The following is a 15,263-nucleotide window of genomic DNA, read 5'->3' on the forward strand; positions in this document are numbered from 1 at the left end:
TGGGTTTCTTAGAGTCAAAGAAAACAGGTAAAAACTAGAGCAGGGGGAAAATAGGAAGAAAAAAGAGAGGGAAAAGAGAGAGAGAAAAGGAGAAAGTGCGAGAGAGTTAAGAAGAGAAAGAGATATCACCAGCAATGATTTCATAGGAATAGTCCATTCCAACAGTGTCTTTTGTGGTGAATTCAATACATGGACCCTAGAAATTGTGATAATGGTGCAAAGCTGTCAAGGGAAGTTCAGAATGGATGATAGGAAGCATTTCTTTCCTGAGAAGTTCATGAAACACTGGAACAGGCTTCCTAGACAGATGGTCAATGCTCCAAGCCTGTCCATGTTTAAGAGCCATTTGGACAGTGTCCTTAACAATATGCTTTCAGGTGGATGGACTAGATCACAGTATCACAGTATCATCAGGGTTGGAAGAGACCTCACAGATCATCAAGTCCAACCCTTTACCACAGAGCTCAAGGCTAGACCATGGCACCAAGTGCCACGTCCAACCTTGCCTTGAACAGCCCCAGGGATGGCGACTCCACCACCTCCCCGGGCAGCCCATTCCAGTGTCCAATGACTCTCTCAGATGATCCTTTGCAAATGAAATAGTCCAATCCACAACTTCAATATTTACATCCTCATTTTGAATCATATATGTGTCTGTGTAACTATCTATCTATCTATCTATCTATCTATCTATCTATCTATCTATCTATCTATCTATCTTCATGATTCTTTTAGTAGTGTAATCAAATATATTACTTTAGAAATTAAATAAAATGCTTCTCATCCTTTTTTCCCTATCCCACCTTGAGAAGGTTTTCTTTACCCCCACAATATAGTAATATCAGAGGTAACAATTGGAAGCTGATAGAGTTCTAACAGACTTCAAATATGCTTAAAGTAACACCTCCATCTGTAAAAGATGATCTATTTATCAAGGATTGACTTGCTTGTAGTCATATTTACTCTGTTGTAGCAATATTGGTTTCCAGTGTGAGTAAGAGGTAGTTGTTCAGCTGGAATCTGACCACATTTGTTATCAGATTGGTGAGGTGTTTGAGAACAGCTTGACAAATAACATTGGAAGATACATTGATGTTTTGAAGCTCATGATAAGGAGAAGTTACAAATTGCAAAGTTTTAAATCTCTCTGTCTCTTCCTCCCCCCCCTCCTTCCATCCTCATTCTGATTTGTCTCACAAAATTGGAGGAACACAATGGAGATAATGACAATACATCTTATCAGACAAAGGAGGGGAAAGAAGCATGTGCCAGATGATTCAATGAGCAAGGAGATGTAGTGGCCAGATGGGAATGTTTAAGTAATGAATGACTTGGGGGTAGCAGGAGGGAAGCAGACGTACTGTACAGCTATTTTTCAGCTGTGAATAAATTGAAGTGTTGCAGGTTGAAATTATTAATTCCAGTCATTTTATTGAGCAGCCAGAGGTGGTATCCTGAAAAAAGAAGATAAATATCACGCATGTGGAGTTTCTTCAAACACTGTGTGAGTACTGCAAAACTGCTCAAAATTTTACCACCCCAATGACAAAACATGCCCAGCTGTTCTTTGCCAACATAACTAATAGGGAAAACTCTACAGGTTTTGTGTTCCAGAAATCAAAATAGACACCCACTCTCTGGAGCAGTGAGCCAGAAGAGATATACAAAACAGAACTTCGATGTCACTATATTATCATGTCTTTCTGGGCACTGACTTCAGATTCTCTACAGAAGCCTTCCTTATGAGTAAATATTGCAGCTCTTTTGGAAAGAAAGTTTGTCAATGTTTGCTTGAATGTCTAGCTTTTCCTTGATGATGGTTGTATTCCATTTCTTCAAGTTTTAATAGGACATTCTCCATGGTGAATTACAAGATTATGTGAACAAGTTTGGCATAGAAATTATCTCTTCTTCATAAAGATGGTGTAGATCAAACTTGGACTGTTGTGAACACTGTTTATTTTGGAAGAAGATCCAAGCTTCAGGTTGTTGGAAGTCTAGGTGTCTCACACACACACAAAGAACGAATCCATATATGTGGATTTTTCAGTAATATTTGTGAGCTGGGTCTTGCACACCATAACTGACATTCTCTGAAGAGAGTTTCCTCCTTCAATATTTCACCACCCTCATAAAAAAACTCTTTTCCTTATCTATAGTTTGAATTGGTCTTCTTTTAGTTTGAACCCATCACCTCACATCCTGTCATCACAGGGCCAATTCAAAACTGTGCCCCCATCTTTCTTATAAGTTCCCTTTAAGTACTGAAAGACTGCATTAGGGTCTCCTTGGGGTTTTCTCTCATTTGAGCAACCCCAGCTCTCTCAGCCAGTTCTCATAGCAGAGGTGTTTCACCTTCTCTCAGGTGGCCAGCACCAGAACAAGAGGACGCAGCCTCAGGCTGCGCCAGGGGAGATTTAGGCTGGAGGTGAGGAGAAAGTTCTTCACTGAGAGAGTCATTGGACACTGGAATGGGCTGCCCGGGGAGGTGGTGGAGTCGCCGTCCCTGGGGCTGTTCAAGGCAAGGTTGGACGTGGCACTTGGTGCCATGGTCTAGCCTTGAGCTCTGTAGTAAAGGGTTGGACTTGATGATCTGTGAGGTCTCTTCCAACCCTGATGATACTGTGATACTGTGTGATACTGTGATATTTGTGGCCCTTCTCTGGACTCACTCCAACAGGGACTCTTTGTTAGGGACAAAAGCTGGATGTACTTCTCCAGGCGCAGTCTCACCAGAGTGGAATAGATGAAGAGAAACACCTCTCTTGGTCTGCTGGCCACATTTCTATTGATGTAGCCTAGGACAGTGGTTCTTTGATGTACTCTCCCAGCTTCCAACTAAAAGCATGTATTTACTGGACAGGAATTCAATGAAGGCTAACATGCAAATATCTCACAGGATTTTCTTCTGAGAGAACATCAGATTGATGGATCATAAAGATTAAAGTTTCTTCATCTAGTTAAGTAAATTGCATTTCTTAGTATTACTAAATAAAATTACATGTCTACAACTGTAACTAGCTTTAATTTGGTTCTCTAATGCAATTGGACACTTTCAACTGGATGTACAGAGCAGGCTTCTGCTGAGATAATTTGTTCAAATCTATAAGAGGATGTCTTAATTCCTCTGCCACCAGGGTGAATTATATTGCTGGTGGAAAGAGAATGTTAGAACAAAGGAAACAAACTGCTCTTTTAAATATACTTTGTGAGCCCAGCAACTTTCAGACCTTCTAGTCTAGCATTTTTGTACTGTGTTCAAACATCATCCTTTTGCGGAACTTGTTTACATAGTGCATTTTTACTAGAGTATGATTCATGATGTACCAAGTGTTCCTTCTCTGTCCCCCACCAAGAATCAAGTGGGAAATCCCTTTTTGAGGAGAATTCTGTAAAGCTCCTTCTTAGGTGAGATAAGAAATGACTTGGGAAAATTACAGACACTGTTCAATTCAAAAATCAGCATAAAATTCCCCCACTCTGCTGGTACCAACTACTGATACTTTCAGCCACAGGTCTGACAAAAGAAGTATTCTCCTGAGTCACTAATCCTAGACAGAGAATAGCATCATTAACCATTTCAAAAGTAATTTTTGCATGGTATTAAGCACAACAGTCTTAAAAATGTTGTTGGAAACATCTTTGATGGTAACATCTTTCATACAATTAATTCTAATGTTTGTGATAGTTTTTGAAATGGATATTTATTATTTTAACAGGACCTTCGAAAACTAAAATGCATGAGGAAACTAAAAGGGGTTAAATTGTCTCTTTAAAGACAGAAGCTCATGGTTTGGACAGATTCACTCTGACATGGGTCAAGAACTGGCTGGATGGCAGAGCCCAGAGAGTGGTGGTGAATGGTGCCACATCCAGTTGGCAGCTGTCACTAGTGGTGTTCCCCAAGAATCAGTGCTGGGCACAATCCTGTTCAATATCTTTATTGAGGATCTGGACGAGGAGATTGAGTCCAGCATCAGTAAGTTTGCAGATGACACCAAGCTAGGAGTAGGTGTTGATCTGTTGGAAGGTAGGAGAGCCCTGCAGAGGGACCTAGACAGGCTGGATAGAAGGGCCTGGAACACAAACCCCATGAGGAGAGGCTGAGGGAGCTGGGAGTGTGCTGCCTGGAGAAGAGGAGGCTCAGGGGTGACATCATTTCGGTATACAACTACCTTAAGCGACATTGTAGCCAGGTGGGGGGTGGCCTCTTCTCCCAGGCAACCAGCAATAGAGCAAAGGGACACAGTCTCAAGTTGTGCCGGGGTAGGTCTAGGCTGGATGTTAGGAGGAAGTTGTTGGCAGAGAGAGTGAGTGGCATTGGAATGGGCTGCCCAGGGAGGTGGTGGAGTCACCGTCCCTGAAGGTCTTCAAGAGAAGACTGGATGAGGCACTTAGTGCCATGGTCTAGTTGACTGGATAGGGCTGCGTGCTAGGTTGGACTGGATGATCTTGGAAGTCTCTTCCAGCCTGGTTGATTCTATGATTCTGTGATTCTATGATTCTATGATTCTAAGGTGCATCTAGATTAGAAAAAAAATACTGAGGAAAAGTGTGTTGTATCTCTGCCCTCACTAAAATTGCTTTAAATTTGTCTGGAGCTCTCTGATGTCAAGTACAAATTAATAGAAGTAAAATTATGAGAATAATATGTCTAAATGAAAAGCAACTTGATGGGAATTGAAAGAGTATGTTCAGGAGATATGCTAAAGGGCCAAGAGTCAAAATGATTGATTAAAAATGAAGTTTTATGACCTGTCAATTTGAAGGGAAGAAATGTAGATGTTCTTATCACCAGGATGATGCCATGATTTTAATAGTGAACTTATATCAACAATTTTATATCTCAGTATTGTACTTCCTTTGTCAAATAACAAAAAACATGGAAAAATGAGTGTCTTCCATTCCAGAATTCTGTAAAAATTATTTTTCTCCTTTTTAACTGAGAGTTCTTTATCATGTGCAATTTAGGTCAGGAAAAAAAAAAAAAAGGAATTAAAATAGGTGGATGGAGGAAAATATATTGGAAAAGAATGAATAGTGAAAAGATAAATAAAAATAAAACTATTTATAGCTACCATAAGAACCCAAGCAAAACCGACTGAGGCAGGTCTCTTGAAGGGAAGCAAAATCACAGAATCAGGTTGGAAGAGACCTCCAAGATCATCCAGTCCAAAATAGCACCCAGACCTGTTCAGTCAACCAGACCATGGCACTAAGTGCCTCATTCAGGCTTTACTTGAACACCTCCAGGGACGGTGACTCCAACCACTCTGTGAAGAATTTCCTCCTAACATCCAGCTTATACCTACCCTGGCACAACTTGTAACTGTGTCCCCTTGTTCTGTTGCTGGTTGCCTGTGAGAAGAGACCAACCCCCACCTGGCTACAACCTCCCTTCGGGTAGCCATAGGCAGCAATGAGCTCTGCCCTGAGCCTCCTCTGCTGCAGGCTGCACACCCCCAGCTCCCTCAGCCTCTCCTCACAGGGCTGTGCCTCAGTTCCCTCACCAGCTTTGTCGCCCTCCTCTGGACACATTCCAGTACCTCAACATCTCTCTTGAACTGAAGAGCCCAGAACTGGACACAGTACTGATACATTTACATGAAGATTAAAAATGTCTATGAGTAAAAGAGTTTTTTGCTTTGGAATTAGTAATGAAAAGAGGGCAAGGAATTCTGTTTGGTATGCAATAACAGTTCAAACAGTCTTCTACATTAATCTTCTGTGTCAGGTAGTTTCCTTATACTGCATCTCCAGAGCAATCCTTTGCAGAAAATATATACTTAGAAGGAAAACTACAACACGGAAAGGAATAGAACAGAAGAAGGGGAAGCCTTACAAAACCAAAAATCCCCAACTACTCATTTACTGAAATATATAAGGCAGTAACTAATGAAAGGGAAAATCAGAACACCTCTTAGACTGCTTTTGAAAAAAATAAAGCCTTCCTGCAAAGCATCAAGAAAAAAAAAGGGAGATCAATATTTAATTTCACAAAAGGGCATGCATAGGCATAAGGATTCTCTTCTTTGTGATAGTTTGCAAAGCAGAAAAAAAAAATATATCTTCTGTGTCCTTTGGGGGAGGGGGGGTGTGTGTGTGGAATTATTTGTGTCCAGAGAAGGGCAACAAAACTGGTGAAAGGTCTGGAACACCAACCAGGCTGAGGGAGCTGGGGTTGTTTAGCCTGGAGAAGAGGAGGCTCAGGGGGGGACCTCATTGCTGTCTACAACTACCTGAACGGAGGTTGTAGCCAGGTGGGGTTGGTCTCTTCTCCCAGGCAACCAGCAATAGAACCAAAGGACACAGTCTCAAGTTGTGCCGGGGGAGGTCTAGGCTGGATGTTAGGAGGAAGTTCTTCCCAGAGAGAGTGATTGGCATTGGAATGGGCTGCCCAGGGAGGTGATGGAGTCGCCATCCCTGGAGGTGTTCAAGCAAAGCCTGGATGAGGCACTTAGTGCCATGGTCTAGTTGATTGGATAGGGCTGGATGCTAGGTTGGACTAGATGATCTTGGAGGTCTCTTCCAACCTGGTTGATTCTATGATTCTATTCAATTAAAATATTTCTTGGTGATTTTGATTAACAAAATCAAAGTAAAACACAAACTGTTTTGCCCATTCCCCAAGGACAGTCTGGGATGGCTGCAGATGTTTGTGTTAGTTCTCCTCATTTATATGTGGATCAGGTAGAACATCTTTCATTTAAATGCAGTGCTTGTTCAGATAATGCATTCTTTCATAATTCTAATGAAAGATATGCAGAGATTTTCCTTTCCTTTCAACAAGATATTACATATCAAATAATTCAATATACAATACATGGAAACAAATTTACAATTCCACAGAATTTTCTATCATTTCATAGGATATATGGGCAGTATATTTTTAAAATCACCTCATGCAAGAACACCACTACAGCAGAACAGCTGAAAATATTTTGAACTAGGGCACAATTTTTTTCAGGATTCTGGGATGCATCTCATCAGATCCTATAGGTTTAGGTATGCTTAAGCTTCTCAGATGGTCACAAACCTGATCTTCTCTTACATTAGAAGGGATTTTGATCCTTACTTTACCCAAATGCCTTGCTGTCCTTCCCCTCACAGAAATACTCTTGTTATGTTGAGTACAGATTGAGACACAGAGAACTATCTATAAACTGGATCATCGTTATGAAACAACATGTGATAAAGAGTATATGTGAACCATGATCTGATCTGTTGCACCAGAATGCTCCCTAGCTGCTGGCCAAACTCTCTTTTCTTTTTGTTTAAGAAGTACTTACTATTCTGCAAATTAATGCAACAAGAATATAATAAAATGACAATGTGGAGGAAAAAAAATTACCTTCTGAATTTTGAGATGACCCAGCTTCTTTTTGTTCAGAAGGATGCTGAAAAACAGTTTATTATTATGCAAGTCTTAATCAAAAGGTGTAATCATTTTCAATGCCATGAGCAGTATTGTCTTTTGTTTTCATGGTGCAAATTAAATGCAGTGTTCCCTGTTGTAGCTCCACTCTAAGAATAAGATTACCTTGGAGTTTTGAAGCTCAGTGATTTAGCTCAAACCCAAAGGATATCTCAGAAGCTAGTGGAATTCATAGCTGCTGATCGAAAGGTGCTGAGCTGCGATGTGGTTCTTGAGGTAGGTTAAAATTTGATGATCTAAGTGATAGGATAAGTACTCATGAAACTTTGCAGCTACAAAGCATTCATCTGGTAACTTCTGCTTGATTCTTGTAGGACTGAGCATCTCCATAAATAGAAAAAAATACTTAAAATGAATACACTTTCTCAAGCACTCCTTCTGAGGTTAAAAGAAAATCGTTTGTGGTTCTCTGCATTCTGCAGCACTTGGCCTTGAGAGCAAAATGTGACCCCTTGTTGTCCTACTGAAATAGTGTAGAGTGTGACTTTGAAAAATATGCTGAACTGGACAGTATATCTACTGAAGCATATTTTAAATACTCCATACAAAAATGTCATATATAAATAGAACTGCTTTAAAATATTGCAGGCATCTGGGTTTGTGCCAGGCAGGCACAAAAGTATTGCAGGCATCTGTTTTCGGATCTTTGTGCCGCTCTCGTTTCTTGTATGTTAAAAAGTCAATTACTGCAAACTATCTCTGTAATTTCTGGATCATTACCCATTTATCCTTAAGCAAAAATATCCTTGTTCAGAGATTTCTTAGTGTATAATCTGGTTACTTTGCATTTGTAGTGCTCTCATGAAATTCGAGTTACCCATTACCATATGATTAATTATTATTACGTCATAAGTCATTTGGCGTCTACAGAAGCTGCTCCCATTTTAGTGTCTGAATGGGACTGAGTTGTTCTCTACAATAAGAGCAGTTTTGGTATCTGGTAATGATCTGAACAAGTCTACATGAGGAATTTAGTGAAGTGGTCACTGAATCTGTGTATAAAATCAAACAGTCCAGGATGTTCCAAAGATATGGTGGTGAGATCAGATGTCATGTCTCTGAGGACTTTGGACTTGATAGAAAAGTTTTCTGTTACAGGATGTTTTTCCCACACTGGCAAGATGATTTTTTCCCCCTGGTTTCACAGCATCACTGATCACAGAACCTTTGAGAATGGAAGGGACCTCCAGAGATCATCAGGTCCGACCCTGCTGCCAAGAAGGGTCACTTAAGACAGGCTTCACAGGAATGCATCCAGCTGGGTTTTGAAAATCTCCAGAGAAGGAGACTCCATAACCTCTCTGGGCAGCCTGTTCCAGTGCTCTGTCACCCTGACTGTAATGAAGTTTCTCCTCACATTGAGGTGCAGCCTTCTAAGTTCCAGTTTGTAGTCGTTTGTCCTTGTCTTATTGTTGCAGACCACCAAAAAGAGATTGGCCCCATTTGCTTGACACCCACCCCTCAGATATTTATAGACATTGTTCAGATCTCCCCTCAGTCTTCCCTTCTCCAGACTAAACAGCCCCAGGTCTCTCTCTCTTCACAGGGGAGATGCTCAAGTCCTGCAGTCATCCTCATGGCTCTCTGCTGGACTCCTTCCAGCAGGTTCCTATCTTGATCTGGGGAGCACAAAATTGGACACAATATTCCGTGTATGGTCTCACCAGGGCAGATGCAAGATGATCTTTTAGAGTCATAGAATCAAAGAATCATAGAATCAACCAGGTTGGAAGAGACCTCCAAGATCATCCAGTCCAACCTATCCCCCAGCCCTAGCCAGTCAACTAGACCATGGCACTAAGTGCCTCATCCAGTCTTTTCTTGAAGACCTCCAGGGACAGTGACTCCACCACCTCCCCGAATAATAAGGATGTGCTTGAAAGTGTAGTTGTTCTTTTGGAAAAAAAAGTGACTGTTTTTCCTACTGAAAACCAGAGATAATTCCATAAGTAAATTTCTGTATTTCAATTAGAAAAAAAAAGATTCTCCTGGACATGCAACCCTCAGTTACAGCTATTGTCAAATGAAATAAACTCACTGAGAAGGATGGACAGTAAACCAAAAAGGCTTCTACTGCACAATGAATTCTTTTTGGAGTTCACTTCCAAACTAGCTGGCAGTGTCTGTAATCGTGGTAAACAAACAGTGATTACTGCATTTAATAAATACAATTACACAATAAGCAACACCAACAAATGTTTTCTGACTGCATAAATAGCAGATAATTAAAGTTAAGCTCACATCTAAATGCTTGTTTCTTGCAAAGGACTTTTTTTTTTCCAGGTCTATTGATCTGAGCTGCTACTACATTTCAGCTACCCAGAAATTTTTGTAGCACATTGACATTTTGAATTGCCAGCTCCCACATCTGCTATGTCATGTTATGGGTAGTGAGCAGTGTAATAAAATTTGATATTGCTTTCCTTTTTCTTTGATTTTTCAGAAACATTTTTTCCCCCTAGACAATTAACGGATGTGCTGCTTTTCAAACACTTCGTATTTGCTCTCAGCATTTTGATTTTCAACCTTTAAAATACTTAGAATCATAGAATCAACCAGGTTGGAAGAGACCTCCAAGATCATCCAGTCCAACCTAGCACCCAGCCCTAGCCAGTCATCTAGACCATGGCACTAAGTGCCTCATCCAGGCTTTGCTTGAACACCTCCAGGGATGGTGCCTCCACCACCTCCCTGGGCAGCCCATTCCAATGCCAATCACTCTCTCTGGGAAGAACTTCCTCCTAACATCCAGCCTATACTTCCTCCGGCACAACTTGAGACTGTGTCCTTTTGTTCTGTTGCTGGTTGCCTGGGAGAAGAGACCAACCCCCATCTGGCTACAGCCTCCGTTCAGGTAGTTGTAGACAGCAATGAGGTCACCCCTGAGCCTCCTCTTCTCCAGGCTAAACAACCCCAGCTCCCTCAACCTCTCCTCATGGGGTTTGTGTTCCAGGCCTTTCACCAGTTTCATCACCCTTCTCTGGACACCTTCCAGCACCTCAACATCTCTCTTGCATTATTCAGGCGCATACACCCCTCGTATGGGTGGCTTACTGATCTGGTCTACTGTTCATTGGAGGATATAAAGAAGAAATAGTTTTTAATTTCTGTTTGTTTCTCTTGTTTTTTTGTACCTCAGCTTATCTTTTAGGAAAATAGACAATTTTCTTGCTTGTAAAGTTCTTTATGAAATACAGGTGACCAGTAGAATTAATAATTGCTAACACTATTATTGTGGGTTTTTTCCCCTGTGTTTCTGTTAGGAAAGAGATAATTTTGACTCCATGTTTAGTACTGAAGGCTGAATTATGCTTTCCAAAATACACCATCAGCTCCAACATATCTAGAAGCTACGTTTCCTCTCCTAAAAAGTCATTTGGTATACAGAGTGCTTCTACTTTTTCCATTTCTGTTCCCTGCAGCACTTTATAGTAGACATTAATTCTCCATTTCAGAGCTCCCTTCAGTCACCCACATACTTCTGAGATCTGCCCACTGCTAATGAATATGAATGAAATGAAAAGCGATCCTTCATAACTTAAAATAATTATTGTAGAGTCTGATAGAAGTGGGCAGGTTTATATAAAACACTGTAAAGTATATTTTTTAAGAACCCTCCCTGTAATTCTTTGAAGAACAGATGTCAAAATGTGGTGCAGTAATTTCTCTGAGAAAGGAAATTGTATTAAATTAGCGGCATAAAAATCACACAAGAGGCAAATACTTAAATTCTTAAATTAAATTTTATACAGTGCTGTGGATACAGGGAGAGCTGTTTGAATTATTCATTGTGCATAACTCATTGGCCAAATTTAAGCCTTTTTATGTTGAGACACATCATGATTTTATAGCTTTATTTTTCTGAATATTTATAGCACTTCAAGGAAGTCTTTGTAGGGAAAAATGTGTAATGCATCTCGCTCTAAAATCTATCTGGTCAAAATGATGGTATAGAAATTTGATGTGATCTAGAGGTCCATTTTTAATTTTCTTTCTTAGAAATAATGATAAAAGTATAAAATTCATCATGTGCATCATAATCAATAATGAAAAAAAAAATGCCCAATGAACAACAGCACAACTACATCTGTTGGGTTAAAACACTTACACCCAGCTGTGTGAATGGAACAGATTTCAGGGTAAGCTGAAGTACAAAGCAAATACAGACAGTATCCCAAAAGGAGTAGTTTTCATAATGATGATCATCAGGACAAAGATGAAAAAAGCCACTCAACCTCAGCATAATTAATTACAATTCAATGTGATTTGGGTCAAGATTTTAATCTTAGTTGGTTGATATGATAGTCCTGCAGCTACCTCTGGTCATTACAGTATCACAGTATCATCAGGGTTGGAAGAGACCTCATAGATAGTCAAGTCCAACCCTTTAACACAGAGCTCAAGGCCAGACCATGGCACCAAGTGCCACGTCCAATCCTGCCTTGAACTGCCCCAGGGACGGCGACTCCACCACCTCCCCGGGCAGCCCATTCCAGTGTCCAATGACTCTCTCAGGGAAGAACTTTCTCCTCACCTCCAGCCTAAATTTCCCCTGATGTAGCTTGAGGCTGTCCTCTCATTCTGCTGCTGGCTACCTGAGAGAAGAGAGCAACCTCCTCCTGGCTACAACCACCCTTCAGGTAGTTGCAGACAGCAATAAGGTCTCCCCTGAGCCTCCTCTTCTCCAGGCTAACCAATCCCAGCTCCCTCAGCCTCTCCTCGTAGGGCTGTGCTCAAGGCCTCTCCCCAGCCTCGTTGCCCTTCTCTGGACACGCTCAAACATCTCAATGTCCCTCCTAAACTGTTGTAGAATAGCAGCTCTTCTGACAAGCCAAGGAACACATTGGTTAGAACATGTGTTCTTACACAGCAGTTATGTTCAGCTCTGGATCAGGTCTTGTAACTCCAGAGATCCTCTAATGTAACACTGTAAGTCTTCAGCAAATGTCTGAGGTTGGTTATTGACGAAAACAAAGCGTTCAGAGAACTCAAACATGCGGTTAGATTGGTTATCCTCTTAAGTACTATTGAATTTCAGCACTTGTATTAGACATGAGGAAAGAGTTTACTCTTTATGTGAGACTGTTAAATGTACATCTTGTTTATGTTTAATGGGATCCCACGTGTTCATCCCAACAGTATAATCTGACAAGCAGTACAATTCCACATTTGTTGTTTTGTTTCTCCTATTGATGTTATTGTCAGTGATCTTCCTTCGAGAGACCAAATAAAACTACTTTTACAAAAGGGAAACTAGAAAGTGTTGTTGAAGAAGGCTGTGACTTAGCTCTCTGCAGTGCCTGGTATCCCAGCTGTCTCTGGAGTAAATTCACATCTTGCTGGTATGAATAAGGGCTGCTATCTGAGAGATTTATGCCATGTAGCATTAGCAGGTGTTTTAACTAATTTTTTTTTTTAATTAGATATCTTTCCCAGTTTCACAGCCTTTTTCTGCATCCCAGTCTCCCATAGGATTTACAGCAGGCATCTTTTCCTTACTGCTGTGCTGAGTATCTTCAGTTTGGCCTGCTGCCAGGAAGCTGCAGCTTATCATTTCTGCTTTGTCTCAGTCTAGGTTTTTCTGCTTTTCTATATCCATCCTGAGATCTCAATAATTGCTCTGCCTTTCTCACTATCTCTGTTTCTTTCTGTTTGTTCACTCTCGAGCTTTTGCTTGGCTTTTCTCTCTCCTAATGACAAATACCTAAATCACAAAGATCTTTTGATCCTACTTTACTTTTTTTTAATTAACATTTGCTGAAATTGGATAGTTGCTGTGCTGCTGACCAGACTAGACCATGATAACCACAGTATCACAGTATCATCAGGGTTGGAAGAGACCTCACAGATCATCAAGTCCAACCCTTTACCACAGAGCTCAAGGCTAGACCATGGCACCAAGTGCCACGTCCAATCCTGCCTTGAACAGCTCCAGGGACGGCGACTCCACCACCTCCCCGGGCAGCCCATTCCAGTGTCCAATGACTCTCTCAGTGAAGAACTTTCTCTTCACCTCCAGCCTAAATTTCCCCTGGTGCAGCCTGAGGCTGTGTCCTCTTGTTCTGGTGCTGGCCACCTGAGAGAAGAGAGCAACCTCCTCCTGGCCACAACCACCCCTCAGGTAGTTGTAGACAGCAATAAGTTCTCCCCTGAGCCTCCTCTTCTCCAGGCTAACCAATCCCAGCTCCCTCAGCCTCTCCTCGTAGGGCTGTGCTCAAGGCCTCTCCCCAGCGTCGTTGCCCTTCTCTGGACACGCTCAAGCATCTCAATGTCCCTCCTAAACTGGGGGGCCCAGAACTGAACACAGGACTCAAGGTGTGGTCTAACCAGTGCAGAGTACAGGGGCAGAATGACCTCCCTGCTCCTGCTGACCACACCATTCCTGATGCAGGCCAGGATGCTACTGGCTCTCTTGGCCACCTGGGCACACTGCTGGCTCATGTTCAGGTGGGTATCAATCAGCACCCCCAGATCCCTTTTTGTTTGGCTGCTCTCCAGCCACTCTGACCCCAGCCTGTATCTCTGCATGGGGTTGTTGTAGCCAAAGTGCAGCACCAGCACTTGGAGCTATTGAATGCCATCCCCTTGGACTCTGCCCATTTCATGCTTACAGTTCATGTCACAATTAAGAATATTCTAGAGTCAACAGTGATGGAAATTTTCTAAAATGTAATTCCATGATTCTATGAGCAAAGGACACTATTAGTTTGGAGTTCATGAAAAGGTCACTTGAGGAAGACCCCTTACTTCACCATTGAAAGACCACCAGAGGGACCACCGGGTGAAAAGAGACATGCATGGGAAAGATACTTCCCGTTCTTGAAACTGATAAGAAAAACCCAACCCTTTCTTAGAATTAGTAAGGAATATGTGTTAGACTAGGATATAAAAAGAGAAGGTTAAAAACAAATGGTGTGCTTTAGGGTAGAGCAGAGCTTTCCAGCGCATCCAGGCCTATGCACTGATTGATTTCTGTAACTCTATTAAAAGCCTTATTTTGCATGAACATAAGTTTATGCCTTTTATTTTTGGCAGAGTGTTCTAGAAGATCATAGAATCATAGAATCAACCAGGTTGGAAGAGACCTCCAAGATCATCCAGTCCAACCTATCCCCCAGCCCTATCCAGTCAACTAGACCATGGCACTAAGTGCCTCATCCAGGCTTTTCTTGAACACCTCCATCCAAAATAAATCATCTGGATTCTTCACAGAGAGAGTGATTTGCATTGGAATGGGCTGCCCAGGGAGGTGGTGGAGGCACCGTCCCTGGAGGTCTTCAAGAAAAGACTGGATGAGGCACTCAGTGCCATGGTCTGGTTGACTGGATAGGGCTGGGGGATAGGTTGGACTGGATGATCTTGGAGGTCTCTTCCAACCTGCTTTATTCTATGATTCCATGATTCTATGATAAGTGAAACCTCTCAAAATTAAATTTTAAACTATCTAAAATGTTTTCTTAGTCTAGAACATCCTAGGACCTCCAAGGTGTCATTCTTGGAAATAGAAACTGCAGGACCATCCTGTGGAAATAGGTAAAAACTTTTATTCAGCAAAAGGCTTATGAGCCAAGGTAATTTAAGATCCATGACTGTCCCTTTGAAACCAAGACACTATTTGAAACACTTCTAATTGAGACTAATTCTTTAATTATCATTTAAAAAGAAAGCAACAATATTTTATTCTATGAGTGGTAGCTTTAGCTAAAAAAAATATTCCTAAACAGAACAAAAATGCAAGATTTCAGCCTGGAGTATGTTTTTTGAGTCCTTGCAGACAACATAGTGGTTCCTTTTTATTTCCTCTTGGTTGTTTTTTTTCTTTAAGTGG

Source organism: Pogoniulus pusillus, chromosome 19 (genome assembly GCF_015220805.1).
Source record: "Pogoniulus pusillus isolate bPogPus1 chromosome 19, bPogPus1.pri, whole genome shotgun sequence".
Classification (NCBI taxonomy): domain Eukaryota; kingdom Metazoa; phylum Chordata; class Aves; order Piciformes; family Lybiidae; genus Pogoniulus; species Pogoniulus pusillus.